The following is an 18,615-nucleotide window of genomic DNA, read 5'->3' as shown; positions in this document are numbered from 1 at the left end:
ATGTTTTGAATCAAGATCAGCTTTTTTAATCTAACATTCATGGGTGTGTTACTTAAGGATTTATCCCAGACAAGTGATCCTGATCCTGGAATTCAGCTTATTAAGTCAAGGCCTTTCAACATCATGGCTTTTTTGAGAGCCATGAATCTGTGAAGAAGAGCTTGATCTTTCACGAAGTAGTGAAATGCAAACCCAAAAATGTATAGAGCCAGTAATGTTTTGATTGTGTTTTTTTCTGAATTTGCTAAGAGCTTTCAAATCTCTCTGTTCTTCTTTCGTTTAGTTTGCCTTGACGTCATTGCTTGCTTGTTCTATCTTTACACACACACACACACACACACACACACACACACACACACACACACACACACACACACACACACACACACACACACACACACACACACACACACACACACACATCCTTGTGCAACTCAATTGTGGGGCCCGAACTGATTTTACCCAATTGTGGGGTCCACCCTTTCCAACTATACTAGACCTCCGTAAAAAATCAGGCAATATAGAAAAACTATTATAATCACACAAATCACTTGAAATAAACATAATTCCAAGCTTTTGTCATTATGCTAGTTTTTTACCCACTTAGTGGGGCCCAGTTTCTAGCAGTCAGCACTTATGAGGTCCATTATACACACACACACACACACACACGCACACACACACACACATATTTCTAGTTTTCATATCTTGGAAGGGATCAGACACACACATATTTCTAGTTTTCATATCTTGGAAGGGATCAGAGTTACTAGAGACATTATTGAGTTGAATGGACTTTCCTTGTTACCAAAAAAACTGCAGAACAGCATCATGAACATTTACATTCTACTTTGATATTTTTTACACCAACAAATTCACATTGCTGGTAAAATAAGTTATTACTTAGGTGATTAGCCTCATCTTAACATAGAATATAACTCGACAGTAGACATGGCAGTAACATTGAAACACCATGGAGACCAAATCAATAATCCCCTAAAGATCCTTTTCGTTCAACATTGTTTTTTCTTAGAGGCAACAATTAGTAATTCTTGAGAAAAAAGTATAATAATATAAACTCTCTACAACATTATTTTAATGCTATAAATATTTATTTTTATATTATTGGGGTGTTTCTATATCGTTAAAACAAAATGTACAACTTGACCAATCCCATGACCCAAAAAACAAAACAAACAGGCCTAACAAATCAGTAGACTTTTACCTCCTTTTGAGTTACATTTAACAAGGACATATTCTGGTCATTTTGAGGTTCAAATGTGTATAAAGTTTCTCTACTGTGAAATGTTTCCATGCTTCAATGAGGGATTTTAGACTTTGAAAAACATTTACATGCACAAAAATATATTTTCTACACTACATGAGAGGGAAAACCCTAAAAGCAAAAAAGGAAATCTTTGAAAACATGGATGATTCTTTCTCGCAGCATAATCGGAATGCAATTGATTTCCTTTTAATTTATATTAGTTGACGATTCAAAGATGAAAATTTGGTTTGGTTTAGGTAAAGCCCCTAGTTTTGGTAGTGGTACTTGAAATCCTTCTTTCAACATTGAACGTATTTTTCCTTGGTTCAATTTTATTTCATTTACATTCGGAGAGAAGAAATTGAAATGTTCATGTAATACTTAACGGCTCCCCAGTCCCTATTTGTTAGGGCTTGAGGTTCGGCAGAGATACAATTCTTACATGCATCTTTCCCTGGAACCTGGTTCTTGATTGTCCATTTCGTAACCCAAGTGTTGTTCCACAGCAGCACTTTCTGCTGACGTCCAGCTGCGTTTCACAAACGTTTGTTTCCCTAGGTGGACAAATAATAACATGTCATAGGTTTAAGAAGTTTAAGAGCCAGTTATTATCATACAGTTAAGAATCTTATAAAACATTTAAAAAGTACCCATATTGCAGATCTGAAAGAATGTTAATGGTGCGACACCTTCTGATCACTTTATTCCATCACAATCAGACACGCCATTTTGTTTGGTACTAAGAGTTTGATTATCAACAAAGTGATTGGTCAATTTATCTGTAAGCTCCCATTCATTGTGCAGATACAAACTAGCGTCTGGCATAATTTATAGAATTGATCAAAGTTACAAAATGGTATTCCAGAAGATGTCCGTGTGGCTCATTTACAGTCCTGCTCCAGTGTAGTTTGTGACATCCAAGGCAAATACTTAAAAATGTCTAATTAAATCTATTATGTCTCCTGCTATGTTGCAGAGTAAATGAATACACTTAATTTATTACAGACAGAATACTTACTTAAATGTACATAATAATACATGTAAACATTGTAAAATGTAAAAGGTCTTATCTTGGTACATAGTGAAAAGGAAAGAATAAACATATTGTGGAGACGGCTCCATATTACTGAATTACCTCGGTAGTAGCACAGTCACTGTTTGATGCTTATGTAGACATAAAGTTCCAAGGAGAGCGTCTCGTCCTCAACTCCCTCCCTGGATTAGTCTGCCCGTTTGTCACCTGGAACTGAGATACAAAAAGAATGCACTAAGAAGATAGTAACCATGCATATAATCATTAGTTGCTGAAGTTAGCTAAATGACAAACTATCTGAAACTGGATTTGGATCAAAACAAAGGCATGGCATTATGTAGTCCTGTGGTCTCAATACATTTTACAATATCAAAAAGGAGTTGCAATGGACTGCTTTCAAATGACCCTTTCAAACATGCACAGGCTCAGGAAGTGTAGAATTATACATACAATGACCTACTATTAGATGTGATAAAGGTACTTTAGAAATAATTGTATTCATTTTAGGTCCTAACCAAACGGGAGGGCCCCATAAGGACAAGACTAGAAACAAGTGTGTGTGACAGGTTTCTGTAACTATTCCCATCGAGGCTAACGTAAATGATAACCGTTTGAACCATGCTTATGCTCACAAAGTGTTAACTTACGCCTACAACAACTTGAGTTTAGATTCTAAACGGTGTTGCACAAATGTTTTTAAATGACTTTAAGTTATAACCAAACGGGAGGGCCCCATAAGGACAAGACTAGAAACCAGTATGTGTGACAGGTTTAAGTAACTACTCCCATCGAGGCTAAGGTAAATGATAACCGTTTTAACCATGCTTATGCTCACAAAGTGTTAACTTACACCTACAACAACTAGAGTTTAGATTCTAAAAGGTGTTGCACAAATGTTTTAAAATTAATTTAAGTTATAACCAAACGGGAGGGCCCCATAAGGACAAGACTAGAAACCAGTGTGTGTGACAGTTTTATGTAACTACTCCCATCGAGGCTAAGGTAAATGATAACAGTTTTAGCCATGCTTATGCTCACAAAGTGTTAACTTACGCCTACAACAATTAGAGTTTAGATTCTAAAAGGTGTTGCACAAATGTTTTAAAATTATTTTAAGTTATAACCAAACGGGAGGGCCCCATAAGGACAAGACTAGAAACCAGTGTGTGTGACAGGTTTATGTAACTACTCCCATCGAGGCTAAGGTAAATGATAACCGTTTTAGCCATGCTTATGCTCACAAAGTGTTAACTTACGCCTACAACAACTAGAGTTTAGATTCTAAAAGGTGTTGCACAAATGTTTTAAAATTACTTTAAGTTATAACCAAACGGGAGGGCCCCATAAGGACAAGACTAGAAACCAGTGTGTGTGACAGGTTTAATTAACAAATCCCATTATAGCTATTCTAAAAATATGTTCAATTTAGTCTCCTCAGTCAGATCTACACAAATCACTCAATTAGTAACAGGATTAAAGCTGTATCAGAAAAGAGTTTTAAAAAAAAAAGGTCCTCTCTTGAAAAGGACAACATTAACATATTGTGGAGACAGCTCCATATTACTGAATTACCTCGGTAGTAGCACAGTCACTTGTTGATGTTTCGGGGAAAGTCAAGTCTAAGGGGAGCCTCTCCTCCTCAACTCCCTCTGGATTAGTCTGCCCGTTTGTCACCTGGAACTGAGATACAACAAGAATGCACTAAGAAGATAGTAACCATGTATATACTTATTAGTTGCTGAAGTTAGCTACATGACAAACTATCTGAAACTGGATTTGGATCAAAACAAAGGCATGGCATTATTTAGTCCTGTAGTCTCAATACATTTTACAATATCAAAAAGGGGTTGCAATGGACTGCTTTCAAATTACCCTTTCAAAAATGCATAGGCTCAGGAAGTGTAGAATTATACATACAATGACCTACTATTAGATGTTAAAAAGGTACTTTAGAAATCTTTTAATTCATTTTAAGTTATAACCAAACGGGAGGGCCTCATAAGGACAAGACTAGAAACAAGTGTGTGTGACAGGTTTCTGTAACTACTCCCAGCGAGGCTAAGGTAAATGATAACCGTTTTAACCATGCTTATGCTCACAAAGTGTTAACTTACGCCTACAACAACTTGAGTTTAGATTCCAAAAGGTGTTGCACAAATGTTTTTAAATGACTTTAAGTTATAACCAAACGGGAGGGCCCCATAAGGACAAGACTAGAAACCAGTATGTGTGACAGGTTTAAGTAACTACTCCCATCGAGGCTAAGGTAAATGATAACCGTTTTAACCATGCTTATGCTCACAAAGTGTTAACTTACACCTACAACAACTAGAGTTTAGATTCTAAAAGGTGTTGCACAAATGTTTTTAAATGACTTTAAGTTATAACCAAACGGGAGGGCCCCATAAGGACAAGACTAGAAACCAGTGTGTGTGACAGGTTTAAGTAACTACTCCCATCGAGGCTAAGGTAAATGATAACCGTTTTAATCATGCTTATGCTCACAAAGTGTTAACTTACACCTACAACAACTAGAGTTTAGATTCTAAAAGGTGTTGCACAAATGTTTTAAAATTACTTTAAGTTATAACCAAACGGGAGGGCCCCATAAGGACAAGACTAGAAACCAGTGTGTGTGACAGGTTTCTGTAACTACTCCCATCGAGGCTAAGGTAAATGATAACCATTTTAGCCATGCTTATGCTCACAAAGTGTTAACTTACGCCTACAACAACTAGAGTTTAGATTCTAAAAGGTGTTGCACAAATGTTTTAAAATTATTTTAAGTTATAACAAAATGGGAGGGCCCCATAAGGACAAGACTAGAAACCAGTGTGTGTGACAGGTTTAAGTAACTACTCCCATCGAGGCTAAGGTAAATGATAACCGTTTTAATCATGCTTATGCTCACAAAGTGTTAACTTACACCTACAACAACTAGAGTTTAGATTCTAAAAGGTGTTGCACAAATGTTTTAAAATTACTTTAAGTTATAACCAAACGGGAGGGCCCCATAAGGACAAGACTAGAAACCAGTATGTGTGACAGGTTTAAGTAACTACTCCCATCGAGGCTAAGGTAAATGATAACCGTTTTAACCATGCTTATGCTCACAAAGTGTTAACTTACACCTACAACAACTAGAGTTTAGATTCTAAAAGGTGTTGCACAAATGTTTTAAAATTAATTTAAGTTATAACCAAACGGGAGGGCCCCATAAGGACAAGACTAGAAACCAGTGTGTGTGACAGGTTTATGTAACTACTCCCATCGAGGCTAAGGTAAATGATAACAGTTTTAGCCATGCTTATGCTCACAAAGTGTTAACTTACGCCTACAACAATTAGAGTTTAGATTCTAAAAGGTGTTGCACAAATGTTTTAAAATTATTTTAAGTTATAACCAAACGGGAGGGCCCCATAAGGACAAGACTAGAAACCAGTGTGTGTGACAGGTTTATGTAACTACTCCCATCGAGGCTAAGGTAAATGATAACCGTTTTAGCCATGCTTATGCTCACAAAGTGTTAACTTACGCCTACAACAACTAGAGTTTAGATTCTAAAAGGTGTTGCACAAATGTTTTAAAATTACTTTAAGTTATAACCAAACGGGAGGGCCCCATAAGGACAAGACTAGAAACCAGTGTGTGTGACAGGTTTAATTAACAAATCCCATTATAGCTATTCTAAAAATATGTTCAATTTAGTCTCCTCAGTCAGATCTACACAAATCACTCAATTAGTAACAGGATTAAAGCTGTATCAGAAAAGAGTTTTAAAAAAAAAAGGTCCTCTCTTGAAAAGGACAACATTAACATATTGTGGAGACAGCTCCATATTACTGAATTACCTCGGTAGTAGCACAGTCACTTGTTGATGTTTCGGGGAAAGTCAAGTCTAAGGGGAGCCTCTCCTCCTCAACTCCCTCTGGATTAGTCTGCCCGTTTGTCACCTGGAACTGAGATACAACAAGAATGCACTAAGAAGATAGTAACCATGTATATAATTATTAGTTGCTGAAGTTAGCTACATGACAAACTATCTGAAACTGGATTTGGATCAAAACAAAGGCATGGCATTATTTAGTCCTGTAGTCTCAATACATTTTACAATATCAAAAAGGGGTTGCAATGGACTGCTTTCAAATTACCCTTTCAAACATGCATAGGCTCAGGAAGTGTAGAATTATACATACAATGACCTACTATTAGATGTTAAAAAGGTACTTTAGAAATCTTTTAATTCATTTTAAGTTATAACCAAACGGGAGGGCCTCATAAGGACAAGACTAGAAACAAGTGTGTGTGACAGGTTTCTGTAACTACTCCCAGCGAGGCTAAGGTAAATGATAACCGTTTTAACCATGCTTATGCTCACAAAGTGTTAACTTACGCCTACAACAACTTGAGTTTAGATTCCAAAAGGTGTTGCACAAATGTTTTTAAATGACTTTAAGTTATAACCAAACGGGAGGGCCCCATAAGGACAAGACTAGAAACCAGTATGTGTGACAGGTTTAAGTAACTACTCCCATCGAGGCTAAGGTAAATGATAACCGTTTTAACCATGCTTATGCTCACAAAGTGTTAACTTACACCTACAACAACTAGAGTTTAGATTCTAAAAGGTGTTGCACAAATGTTTTTAAATGACTTTAAGTTATAACCAAACGGGAGGGCCCCATAAGGACAAGACTAGAAACCAGTGTGTGTGACAGGTTTAAGTAACTACTCCCATCGAGGCTAAGGTAAATGATAACCGTTTTAATCATGCTTATGCTCACAAAGTGTTAACTTACACCTACAACAACTAGAGTTTAGATTCTAAAAGGTGTTGCACAAATGTTTTAAAATTACTTTAAGTTATAACCAAACGGGAGGGCCCCATAAGGACAAGACTAGAAACCAGTGTGTGTGACAGGTTTCTGTAACTACTCCCATCGAGGCTAAGGTAAATGATAACCATTTTAGCCATGCTTATGCTCACAAAGTGTTAACTTACGCCTACAACAACTAGAGTTTAGATTCTAAAAGGTGTTGCACAAATGTTTTAAAATTATTTTAAGTTATAACAAAATGGGAGGGCCCCATAAGGACAAGACTAGAAACCAGTGTGTGTGACAGGTTTATGTAACTACTCCCATCGAGGCTAAGGTAAATGATAACCGTTTGAACCATGCGTATGCTCACAAAGTGTTAACTTACGCCTACAACAACTTGAGTTTAGATTCCAAAAGGTGTTGCACAAATGTTTTTAAATGACTTTAAGTTATAACCAAACGGGAGGGCCCCATAAGGACAAGACTAGAAACCAGTGTGTGTGACAGGTTTAAGTAACAAATCCCATTATAGCTAGTCTAAAAATATGTTCAATTTAGTTTCTTCAGTCAGATCTACACAAATCACTCAATTAGTAACAGGATTAAAGCTGTATCAGAAAATAGTTTTTTTTTTTTTAAAGGTCCTCTCTTGAAAAGGACAACATTAACATATTGTGGAGACAGCTCCATATTACTGAATTACCTCAATATCAAAAAGGGGTTGCAATGGACTGCTTTCAAATTACCCTTTCAAACATGCACAGGCTTAGGAAGTGTAGAATTATACGTGCAATGAACCTATAACACAAGAATGCACTAAGAGAAGATCTCAAAAGGTATAGCTATCCAATGATAAACAAATTAATCACGTACTATAATTATTTGGACGGAAACAATAAAATGTGTTGAATCACGCGTTATTGTTGAGTTATATGTGTAAATGTACCTGTTTGCGCAAAGGCCAGTCAGCATCCCCGTAACTGCAGGTTATTTCTTCTTCTGGGGAGTTGTCTCTGCAAACAGGCAGAGATGTGGCATCCAATCAATGACAATAGTTTTCATCTTGCAGTTTGGTGTTTGCCCAGTAACTTGTCTTCAAGAGATGCATCAAGGGGTCAAGACTTAAATAAATAGAGATTGAATGTTAGTAGTATAATTTGCATACTTGGATTGGATACAGTGTTGAAAGTAACATTTAAAAAGAAAAATAATAATTATTATTATAGACTTCAGAAAACACCGTCCAGAACCCGCCCCCCTTCACCTCAATGGAGAGAGAGTGGAGAGGGTCCCCACCTTTAAGTTCCTAGGGGTTCAAATTTCGGAGAGCCTCAGCTGCACACACCACTGCAGCAGTTAAAATGGCCCAGCAGCGACTACACTTCATGAGGGTGCTTCGGAGGAACAGACTGAACAAGAAGCTGCTGGTGTCCTTCTACCGGGCGACCATCGAGAGTGTGCTGTCATTCTCCATCTCTGTGTGGTATGCTGGATGTTCAGCTGCGGACAAGAAAGCCCTGCAGAGAGTGATTAGGAAGGCAGAGAAAACCGTCGGTGGCTTTTGCACACTGGGACAGAGTTGCACTCTGAATCTCGTTGTATTTTTTGTATAATGACAATAAAAGGCTTTAACTTTAACTAAAACCAAGTGTACACTAAAGTGCATTTCCAGTCACTAAAACAAAGATGTGCTCTGCTCCCACATAGTTTTCCTTGCAAAAGTATCCAAAAGACTAAGGGCAGCAATAGACAATGCTGGAGACAACAGTGTGAAATCTATTTGACTACACATTATTATAAATAAACTACGGTCATGTTGCCGGTTAGAATGCTATGTTTACATATTCACTCACCTGTGTCTGAGACACATTACATTCAAATGTTTATCAACAAAGTTTGATTAAAACATCCAAAGGGTTATGTTTAAATCATCACAACTGACGTCAAAAAATAAGAAATAATAACCCAATTGGCCCCAGAGATGCTTATTTAATTATATATGATTTATTCTGAATAATAACTGTTTGACTAAAACAGTTATTGGGATAACTTTGTATTATTATATGGGAACATGCTCAACTTCCATGTGGCCCATTTATATGATGCCCAGAGTCTGTAACAGGCATATGGTGTTTCTTTTGTTTTAAACATTCACATTTGACTTTTGTAAGTGGCTTATTTATTGATGAATGAATATTTAGAAAATGTTACCAAATATTACAAAATTATCTTATCTTAAATAATTGCATAGCTTTTTGCTTTTACCTAGCTTTAAATGTTAATACTGCCAGTGAAAAGTAACTTTTTGGAGTTAAGATTCCCATGGGAAGCAATGTTGGGATTATAAATTAAGATATTGTGATTTAATTTGCACTATTTGCTTGTGTTTATTTAAAACATACAACATTGTAAGCACTTACCTTTAAACGGTGTGTTAAAAATGTGATCCTGGCATCCTGTTGAAGACCAAGCCGTCTCTTCCTCACTGAACTCTGTTTTCTTAATTGTCAGCCATCTCACCTGTTAGACAGAAGAATAGCCTTAATTATCAATTACACCCTGATCCTGTTCAGGATATTTCAATGTTAGCAGGTTCACAGTAGTGTCAGTCAGTTCAGTCATTCTGATGTTTAATGATGACCATTGTCACATAACTTATTGAAGCTAATGTTATCCCAACTTAATTGAATAAGAAAGTTAATAGCTAGCTTACGTTATCTGGCTAAGAAGGTATAATATTATGTATTATTTACACCACTTTTACAAAGAGAAGTGCCACATGAAATCCATGTGCACTAAAAGACTTAATGGTGTGCTGTTCACTCTCTCAGTCTTCTAACCTCATCATGTAGCGCTTGACTGTTTAGCTGAAGCTGTGAATATTTTTCAGCCAAACTCAACTCTTCAGCAGTTTGCTGGCTGTTCTGTGCTTTGCTCTCTGTTGTATCCATATCATCACTGTTGCCAGTATTTTTCATTATTTGCTCAATGAGTTTTAGCAATTTCCTTAGATGATACATTGAAATATCCTCTTCTTCATCATTTATTACATTATCCACGGATTCTGTTATTAGTCTTATTAAAGCTCGCCTTGTAATGACATTTCCACTTGAGACTTTAGCTTCATCACACACCTCTTTGAGCTGATCCAGTTGCAACCTGCTGTGCGCGTCCGGTGCTCCAGCCCTGCTCGCTCCCGTCAGGGGAAAACTCCGTCCAAGTTGGTGTCACACACAGACACGGCGAAACATTAATACCTCAGCAGTGCCTCCAATATTTGTTGCACACGTGGACACAAGAGGGATTTCCAGGCGTGCATACGTTTAAAAAACAAGACGATCTTTACTTCAGTTCTTCAATTTACGTAAAAGCAAGACTTTACATCACGTGTCTGCATGCACTCCTCTCATCCCCCGAGATGCCCCCCCCCCACGTGCCTGTGTAAACTTCACTAATGTAGGCATTGCACATGAATACACTGCATAAATATCCAAAATCCTATGGAGGAGAAATCACGTTGCTTACTTCCGGGTTTTAGGATGCGTCACTGCATCACTGCTCTGTCCTGTTTCTGAACTCACAGCACAGCTTGGTAAGAGTGGGGGAGGGGAGGGCAATCAGGTGCACGTGCACCATGCTCTGCAAATGCACGGGGAAACGAACCACAGGAATATTGCCGTTGTTAACTCCCTGCATCCTGATGCTATCTTTACTTGTACTCAAGCACAATATCTGAATACTTCTACTTTTACTCAAGTACAAGATCTGAATACTTCTACTTTTGCTCAAGTACAAGATCTGAGTACTTCTACATTTACTCAAGTATGATATCTGAGTACTTCTACTTTTACTACAAGATCTGAGTACTTCTACATTTACTCAATTACAAGACCTGAGTACTTCTACTTTGACTAAAGTACCAGACCTGGGTACTTGTACTTTTACTCAAGTACAAGATCTGAGTACTTTTACTCAAGTACCAGATAGAGTACTTCTACTTTTACTACAAGATCTGAGTACTTCTACATTTACTCAAGTACATATCTGAGTACTTTTACTCAAGTACCAGATCTGAGTACTTCCAATATTACTCAAGTACAAGATCTGAGTACTTCTACTTTTAATCAAGTACAAGATCTGAGTACTTCTACTTTTACTAAAGTACCAGACCTGAGTACTTCTACTTTTTCTTTACTACAATATCTGAGTACTTATACTTTTACTCAAGTACAATATCTGAGTACTTATACTCAAGTCCAAGATCTGTGTACTTGTACTCAAGTACAAGATCTGAGTACTTCTATATTTACTACAGGATCTGAGTACTTCTACTTTTACTAAAGTACCAGACCTGAGTAGTTCTACTTTTACTTTACTACAATATCTGAGTACTTATACTTTTACTCAAGTACAATATCTGAGTACTTATACTCAAGTCCAAGATCTGTGTACTTGTACTCAAGTACAAGATCTGAGTACTTCTATATTTACTACAAGATCTGAGTACTTCTACTTTTACTCAAGTACAAGATCTGAGTACTTCTATATTTACTACAAGATCTGAGTACTTATACTCAAGTACAAGATCTGAGTACTTATACTTTTACTAAAGTACAAGATGAATACACTGCATACATATCCAAAATCATATGGAGGAGAAATCACGTTGCGAGGGAACCAGCATATTATTTCCGGGTTTTAGGATGCCTCACTGCATCACTGCTCTGTCCTGTTTCTCACAGCACGGCTTAGTAAGAGTGGGGGAGGGGAGGGCAATCAGGTGCACGTGCACACCATGCTCTGCAAATGCACGGGGAAACGAACCACAGGAATATTGCCGTTGTTAACTCCCTGCATCCTGATGCTATCTTTACTTGTACTCAAGTACAAGATCTGAATAATTCTACTTTTACTCAAGTACAAGATCTGAGTACTTCTACTTTTACTCAATTACAAGACCTGAGTACTTATACTTTTACTCAAGTACAAGATCTGAATAATTCTACTTTTACTCAAGTACAAGATCTGAGTACTTCTACTTTTACTCAATTAAAAGACCTGGGTACTTCTACTTTTACTAAAGTACCAGACCTGGGTACTTGTACTTTTACTCAAGTACAAGATCTGAGTACTTCTACTTTTACTCCAGTACAAGATCTGAGTACTTGTACTTTTACTACAAGATCTGAGTACTTCTACTTTTACTCAAGTACAATATCTGAGTACTTCTACATTTACTCAAGTACAATATCTGAGTACTTCTACTTTTACTCCAGTACAATATCTGAGTACTTTTACTCAAGTACCAGATAGAGTACTTCTACTTTTACTACAAGATCTGAGTACTTCTACATTTACTCAAGTACAATATCTGAGTACTTCTACATTTACTCAAGTACAATATCTGAGTACTTTTACTCAAGTACAAGATCTGTGTACTTCTACATTTACTCAAGTACAATATCTGAGTACTTCTACTTTTACTACAGGATCTCAGTACTTCTACTTTTACTTAAGTACAAGATCTGAGTACTTTTACTCAAGTACAAGATATGTGTACTTCTACATTTACTCAAGTACAAGATCTGAGTACTTCTACTTTTACTCATGTACAAGATCTCAGTACTTCTACTTTTACTCAAGTACAATATCTGAGTACTTATACTTTTACTCAAGTACAAGATCTGAATAATTCTACTTTTACTCAAGTACAAGATCTGAGTACTTCTACTTTTACTCAATTAAAAGACCTGAGTACTTCTACTTTTACTAAAGTACCAGACCTGGGTACTTGTACTTTTACTCAAGTACAAGATCTGAGTACTTCTACTTTTACTCCAGTACAAGATCCGAGTACTTGTACTTTTACTACAAGATCTGAGTACTTCTACTTTTACTCAAGCACAATATCTGAGTACTTCTACATTTACTCAAGTACAATATCTGAGTACTTCTACTTTTACTCCAGTACAATATCTGAGTACTTTTACTCAAGTACCAGATAGAGTACTTCTACTTTTACTACAAGATCTGAGTACTTCTACATTTACTCAAGTACAATATCTGAGTACTTCTACATTTACTCAAGTACAATATCTGAGTACTTTTACTCAAGTACAAGATCTGTGTACTTCTACATTTACTCAAGTACAATATCTGAGTACTTCTACTTTTACTACAGGATCTCAGTACTTCTACTTTTACTCAAGTACAAGATCTGAGTACTTTTACTCAAGTACAAGATATGTGTACTTCTACATTTACTCAAGTACAAGATCTGAGTACTTCTACTTTTACTCATGTACAAGATCTCAGTACTTCTACATTTACTCAAGTACAAGATCTGAGTACTTCTACTTTTACTCATGTACAAGATCTCAGTACTTCTACTTTTACTCAAGTACAATATCTGAGTACTTCTACTTTTACTCAATTACAAGACCTGAGTACTTATACTTTTACTCAAGTACAAGATCTGAATAATTCTACTTTTACTCAAGTACAAGATCTGAGTACTTCTACTTTTACTCAATTAAAAGACCTGAGTACTTCTACTTTTACTAAAGTACCAGACCTGGGTACTTGTACTTTTACTCAAGTACAAGATCTGAGTACTTCTACTTTTACTCCAGTACAAGATCCGAGTACTTGTACTTTTACTACAAGATCTGAGTACTTCTACTTTTACTCAAGCACAATATCTGAGTACTTCTACATTTACTCAAGTACAATATCTGAGTACTTTTACTCAAGTACAAGATCTGTGTACTTCTACATTTACTCAAGTACAATATCTGAGTACTTCTACTTTTACTACAGGATCTCAGTACTTCTACTTTTACTCAAGTACAAGATCTGAGTACTTTTACTCAAGTACAAGATATGTGTACTTCTACATTTACTCAAGTACAAGATCTGAGTACTTCTACTTTTACTCATGTACAAGATCTCAGTACTTCTACTTTTACTCAAGTACAATATCTGAGTACTTCTACTTTTACTCAAGTACAAGTTCTGAGTATTTCTATATTTACTACAATATTTGAATACTTCCATTTTTACTCAAGTACAAGCTCTGAGTACTTTTACTCAAGTACAAGATCTGTGTACTTCTATATTTACTCAAGTACAAGATCTGAGTACTTCTACTTTTACTACAAGATCTGAGTATGTCTACATTTACTCAAGTACAAGATCTGAGTACTTCTACATTTACTACAAGATCTCAGTACTTCTACTTTTACTCAAGTCCAAGATCTGAGTACTTCTACTTTTACTCAAGTACAATATCTGAGTACTTCTACATTTACTACAAGATCTCAGTACTTCTACTTTTACTCAAGTACAAGTTCTGAGTACTTCTATATTTACTACAAGATCTGAATACTTCTACTTTTACTCAAGTACAAGATCTGAGTACTTTTACTCAAGTACAAGATCTGAGTACTTCTATATTTAATACAAGATCTCAGTACTTCTACTTTTACTCAAGTACAATATCTGAGTACTTATACTCAAGTACAATATCTGAGTAGGCTACTTATACTTTTACTAAAGAACAATATCTGTGTACTTCTACTTGTACTCATGTACAATATCTGAGTACTTCTACATTTACTACAAGATCTCAGTACTTCTACTTTTACTCAAGTACAATATCTGAGTACTTATACTCAAGTACAAGATCTGAGTACTTCTACATTTACTCAAGCACAAGATCTGAGTACTTCGACATTTACTATAGCCCTTAGCTGCTATGCTTAACACTTAGCTGCTTTGCTTAGCAATTGCTGCTAAGTAGCTGCTAATATTAGCACCTCTGACTTCACCCACCTCGGACCAAAAGCCTGAATATGGTAAATAATGTCTCTTAATTCACCACACTGTAGCACCCCGATTGTAAATTCTTAGCACTTAGCTGCTACACTTAGCACTGCTAAGTAGCTGATAATATTAGCAGCTACATAGGTAGCTAAAGCCTACTGAGCAGTTACAAATATTACTTACTTAATCACAATTAGAAACATATCAAGAAACAACTGTAATAAATGTGGAGGGAAACTTTGTTATAAACCAAATAATTACAATATTAAACCAAAACATATTAAATAACTTACCTGTTGCTCAAAGCAAAGTCCATGTGTTGTCATTCATATAAGTAATTCAATGCATGGGAAATGGCTGCATGAGATCTCGCAATATATCGCGGGATTACGCACATCACACGTGATTTGGTTGCCGGCATCTGATTGGCTTAAATGTTACACACTTTCAGGAAGTGTGTATAACCTTTTCCCCTCTCTCTCCAAGTGAGGTTCTTACCCTCATTACCTCTGCCCGCCCTACCACCTGTCCTCTGGACCCTATCCCTTCAAACCTCCTTCAGACTATCGCTCCTGATATTCTACCGTTTCTCACCCACTTCATCAACACTTCTCTAACTTCTGGTCACTTTCCAAACAGTCTCAAGGAGGCAAGAGTAAACCCTCTCCTAAAGAAACCCACTCTCAACCCGTCTGATGTTATAAACTACAGGCCTGTCTCTCTCCTCCCGTTCCTGTCTAAATCACTTGAACGCGCTGTCTTTAAACAACTCTCCTGTTATCTCAATCAGAACAACCTTCTGGATCCGCACCAGTCTGGTTTCAAGGCAGGTCACTCCACAGAAACTGCTCTCATTGCTGTCACGGAATAACTGCACACTGCCAAAACGGCATCCCTCTCCTCTGTCATCATCCTGTTGGACCTGTCTGCTGCATTCGACACGGTGAATCATCAGATCCTCCTTTGCACTCTCCAAAAACTTGGAGTTTCAGGCTCTGCACTTTCCCTCCTCACCTCATACCTGAGAGACCGTACCTACAGGGTGACTTGGAGAGGGTCTGAGTCCGACCCTTGTCAATTAACTACAGGGGTCCCTCAGGGCTCTGTTCTTGGTCCCCTCCTCTTCTCCCTGTACACAAACTCGCTCGGATAAGTCATTAGCCCGCATGGTTTTTCTTACCACTGCTACGCTGACGACACCCAATTAATTCTGTCCTTTCCCCGCTCAGAGACCCAGGTCGTCGCACGCATCTCTGCTTGTCTAGCTGACATCTCTCAGTGGATGTCTGCTCATCACCTCAAGCTCAACCTTGACAAGACTGAGCTGCTCTTCCTTCCGGGAAAAGATTGTCCCACTCTTGACCTAACAATCAACATCGGCACCTCAGTTGTTTCCCCGACTCAGACTGCAAGGAATCTGGGTGTGACCCTAGATAACAACCTGTCCTTCACTGCAAACATCGCTGCTACAACCCGTTGCTGCAGATACACGCTTTACAACATCAGGAAGATACGTCCCCAGCTGACACAGAAAGCGACTCAGGTTCTGGTCCAGGCTCTCGTCATGTCACGCCTAGACTACTGCAACTCCCTCCTGGCTGGTCTACCTGCATGTGCCATCCGACCTCTGCAGCTCATCCAGAATGCAGCGGCTCGTCTGGTCTTCAACCTTCCTAAATTCTCCCACACCACTCCGCTCCTCCGCTCCCTTCACTGGCTTCCGGTAACTGCTAGAATCCACTTCAAGACACTGGTACTTGCTTACCATGCTGCGAATGGATCTGGCCCTTCGTACATCCAGGACATGGTTAAACCGTACACCCCAGCGCGTGCACTACGCTTTGCATCAGCCAAACAACTCGCTGCGCCCTCGCTGCGAGGGGGACCCAAGTTCCCATCGGCGAAAACACGTGGGTTTGCTGTCCTGGCTCCAGGATAGTGGAATGAGCTCCCCATTGACATCAGGACGGCAGATAGCTTGCACATCTTCCGGCGCAAACTGAAAACTCATCTCTTTCGACTCCACTTCGAGCGATAGAACTATTAACGAAGCACTTTTATACTAATAAAGGACTGGCTTATCTGAAGCCAGTTGAGTAGCACTTGAAATGTTTTTGCTCTATGAAGCCTGATGTACTTATATGATTCTGTTTTCTTCAAGTTGTATTTTGTTGGTCGAACGCACTTATTGTAAGTCGCTTTGGATAAAAGCGTCAGCTAAATGCAAAGTAATGTAATGTAACTGTAGTTACACCAAATGGCCTCTGGGGGAAAAAATAGTTTACACACTTTTCTAATTTTTGTGACATTGTGGGCTAAGTGAAAAAAAAGCAAGAGGCATATAAGGCGAAGCTCTAGAGCTCATTTATAGCTTTAATATTTGTGGGGCCCACCATTTTGGGCCCCACAACGCACCTGGGCCCCACAACGTGAGTGTTCTCCCTGTTTACTGGCCTCACAAAGTAATAAGAACAAGTGCACACACACACACACACACACACACACACACACACACACACACACACACACACACACACACACACACAGAGTTCTGATTTCCTAATGCACAAATCTAAATAGGCTATGCTGTTGTTGAATTCAACATAAGACTTTTTCAAATGTGTAGTTTTTGGTTTACACTTTAGTGATTTGTGTGTGATGTCAGTGTTACGTATTTTAAAGCCCAACATTAAAGAATAAGTTGGTTTCATCTACATTTGCCAGACTTTCCTTGTCCACCACAAGCAAATTGTCCCTTTCCCAAGAGATTGTGTGTGTCTTAACCCTCCTGGTTACTGAGACATGACTTATGCATTGCTATGGTGTACTGTGTGGTTACGATATTTGCCAACTTTCCCAAACATGTATGCATTTCCTTGTTTGGCCACAAGAGGCTGCTGTTCTCTCTTATAGAACATCTGCTTAAAGAGCTCTGTATTTTATCTGTTTTATGTAGTCTGCTGTTTGTGCAAAACACTTGGCCCCTTGTGACATAGTACTGAAAAGACAGAAATGAGGGAGGAGGAGCAAAAACTGTGCTACAAAAACAGAAACTGACTGTGAATGTGTCTTTTGCACATTGTCCTGCATTGTATTATTATTGTATGCTGGTAAACTCAATTTATTAGCCCTTGAACACAAATATTACTACAAAAATAAGAAAATAAAATGGATTCACCTGGAAAATGAAGATGAATATGCCAGTCATAAACACACTGAACACAGGTCTGATTTATTGAAAAGCCAAGCTTTAATTGCTTAATTTAAGTTATCAATATATGTACAGAATAAAATGTGGGCTTTCATGTAAGTATTTGACCATCTTTATTTCTGAACTCTATATTTATTGGAACATTATCACATGGACCCAGCTACCAAAACCAACATGTAACTTTACTGTCTATGTTGGACTATCCATCCATCCATCCATCTTCTCCCGCTTATCCGTGGTCGGGTCGCGGGGGTAGCAGTTCCAGCAGAGAGCCCCAAACTTTATTTTCCCTGGCGACATCAACCAGCTCTGACTGGGGGATCCCAAGGCGCTCCCAGGCCAGCGAAGAGATATAATCCCTCCACCTGGTCCTAGGTCTACCCCTTGGTCTCTTCCCAGCTGGACGTGCCTGGAACACCTCCCTAGGGAGGTGCCCAGGTGGCATCCTAACTAGGTGCCC

At 38.0% G+C, this 18,615-nt stretch overlaps 1 long non-coding RNA gene across 4 annotated transcripts; it reads right to left on the bottom strand.

Moving 5' to 3' along the window:
• Positions 1-727: 727 nt before the first annotated feature.
• Positions 728-10,337, bottom strand: LOC117545940. 4 transcript variants are annotated; one of them, XR_004568899.1, is made up of 8 exons: positions 10,255-10,337; positions 9,541-9,640; positions 8,417-8,637; positions 8,067-8,133; positions 6,152-6,259; positions 3,873-3,980; positions 2,403-2,513; positions 728-1,821 (listed from the first exon to the last, which is right to left on the bottom strand). It is a non-coding gene; the product is annotated as an uncharacterized LOC117545940 (long non-coding RNA). The 4 variants fall into 4 exon arrangements; XR_004568900.1 differs by having other exon boundaries at positions 8,417-8,620; XR_004568901.1 differs by lacking the exon at positions 8,417-8,637.
• Positions 10,338-18,615: the final 8,278 nt, after the last annotated feature.

This window comes from Gymnodraco acuticeps, unplaced genomic scaffold (assembly GCF_902827175.1).
Source record: "Gymnodraco acuticeps unplaced genomic scaffold, fGymAcu1.1, whole genome shotgun sequence".
NCBI lineage: Eukaryota > Metazoa > Chordata > Actinopteri > Perciformes > Bathydraconidae > Gymnodraco > Gymnodraco acuticeps.
The sequence above is the reverse complement of the archived record's forward strand: the minus strand, read 5'-3'. Positions and strand labels throughout refer to the sequence as shown.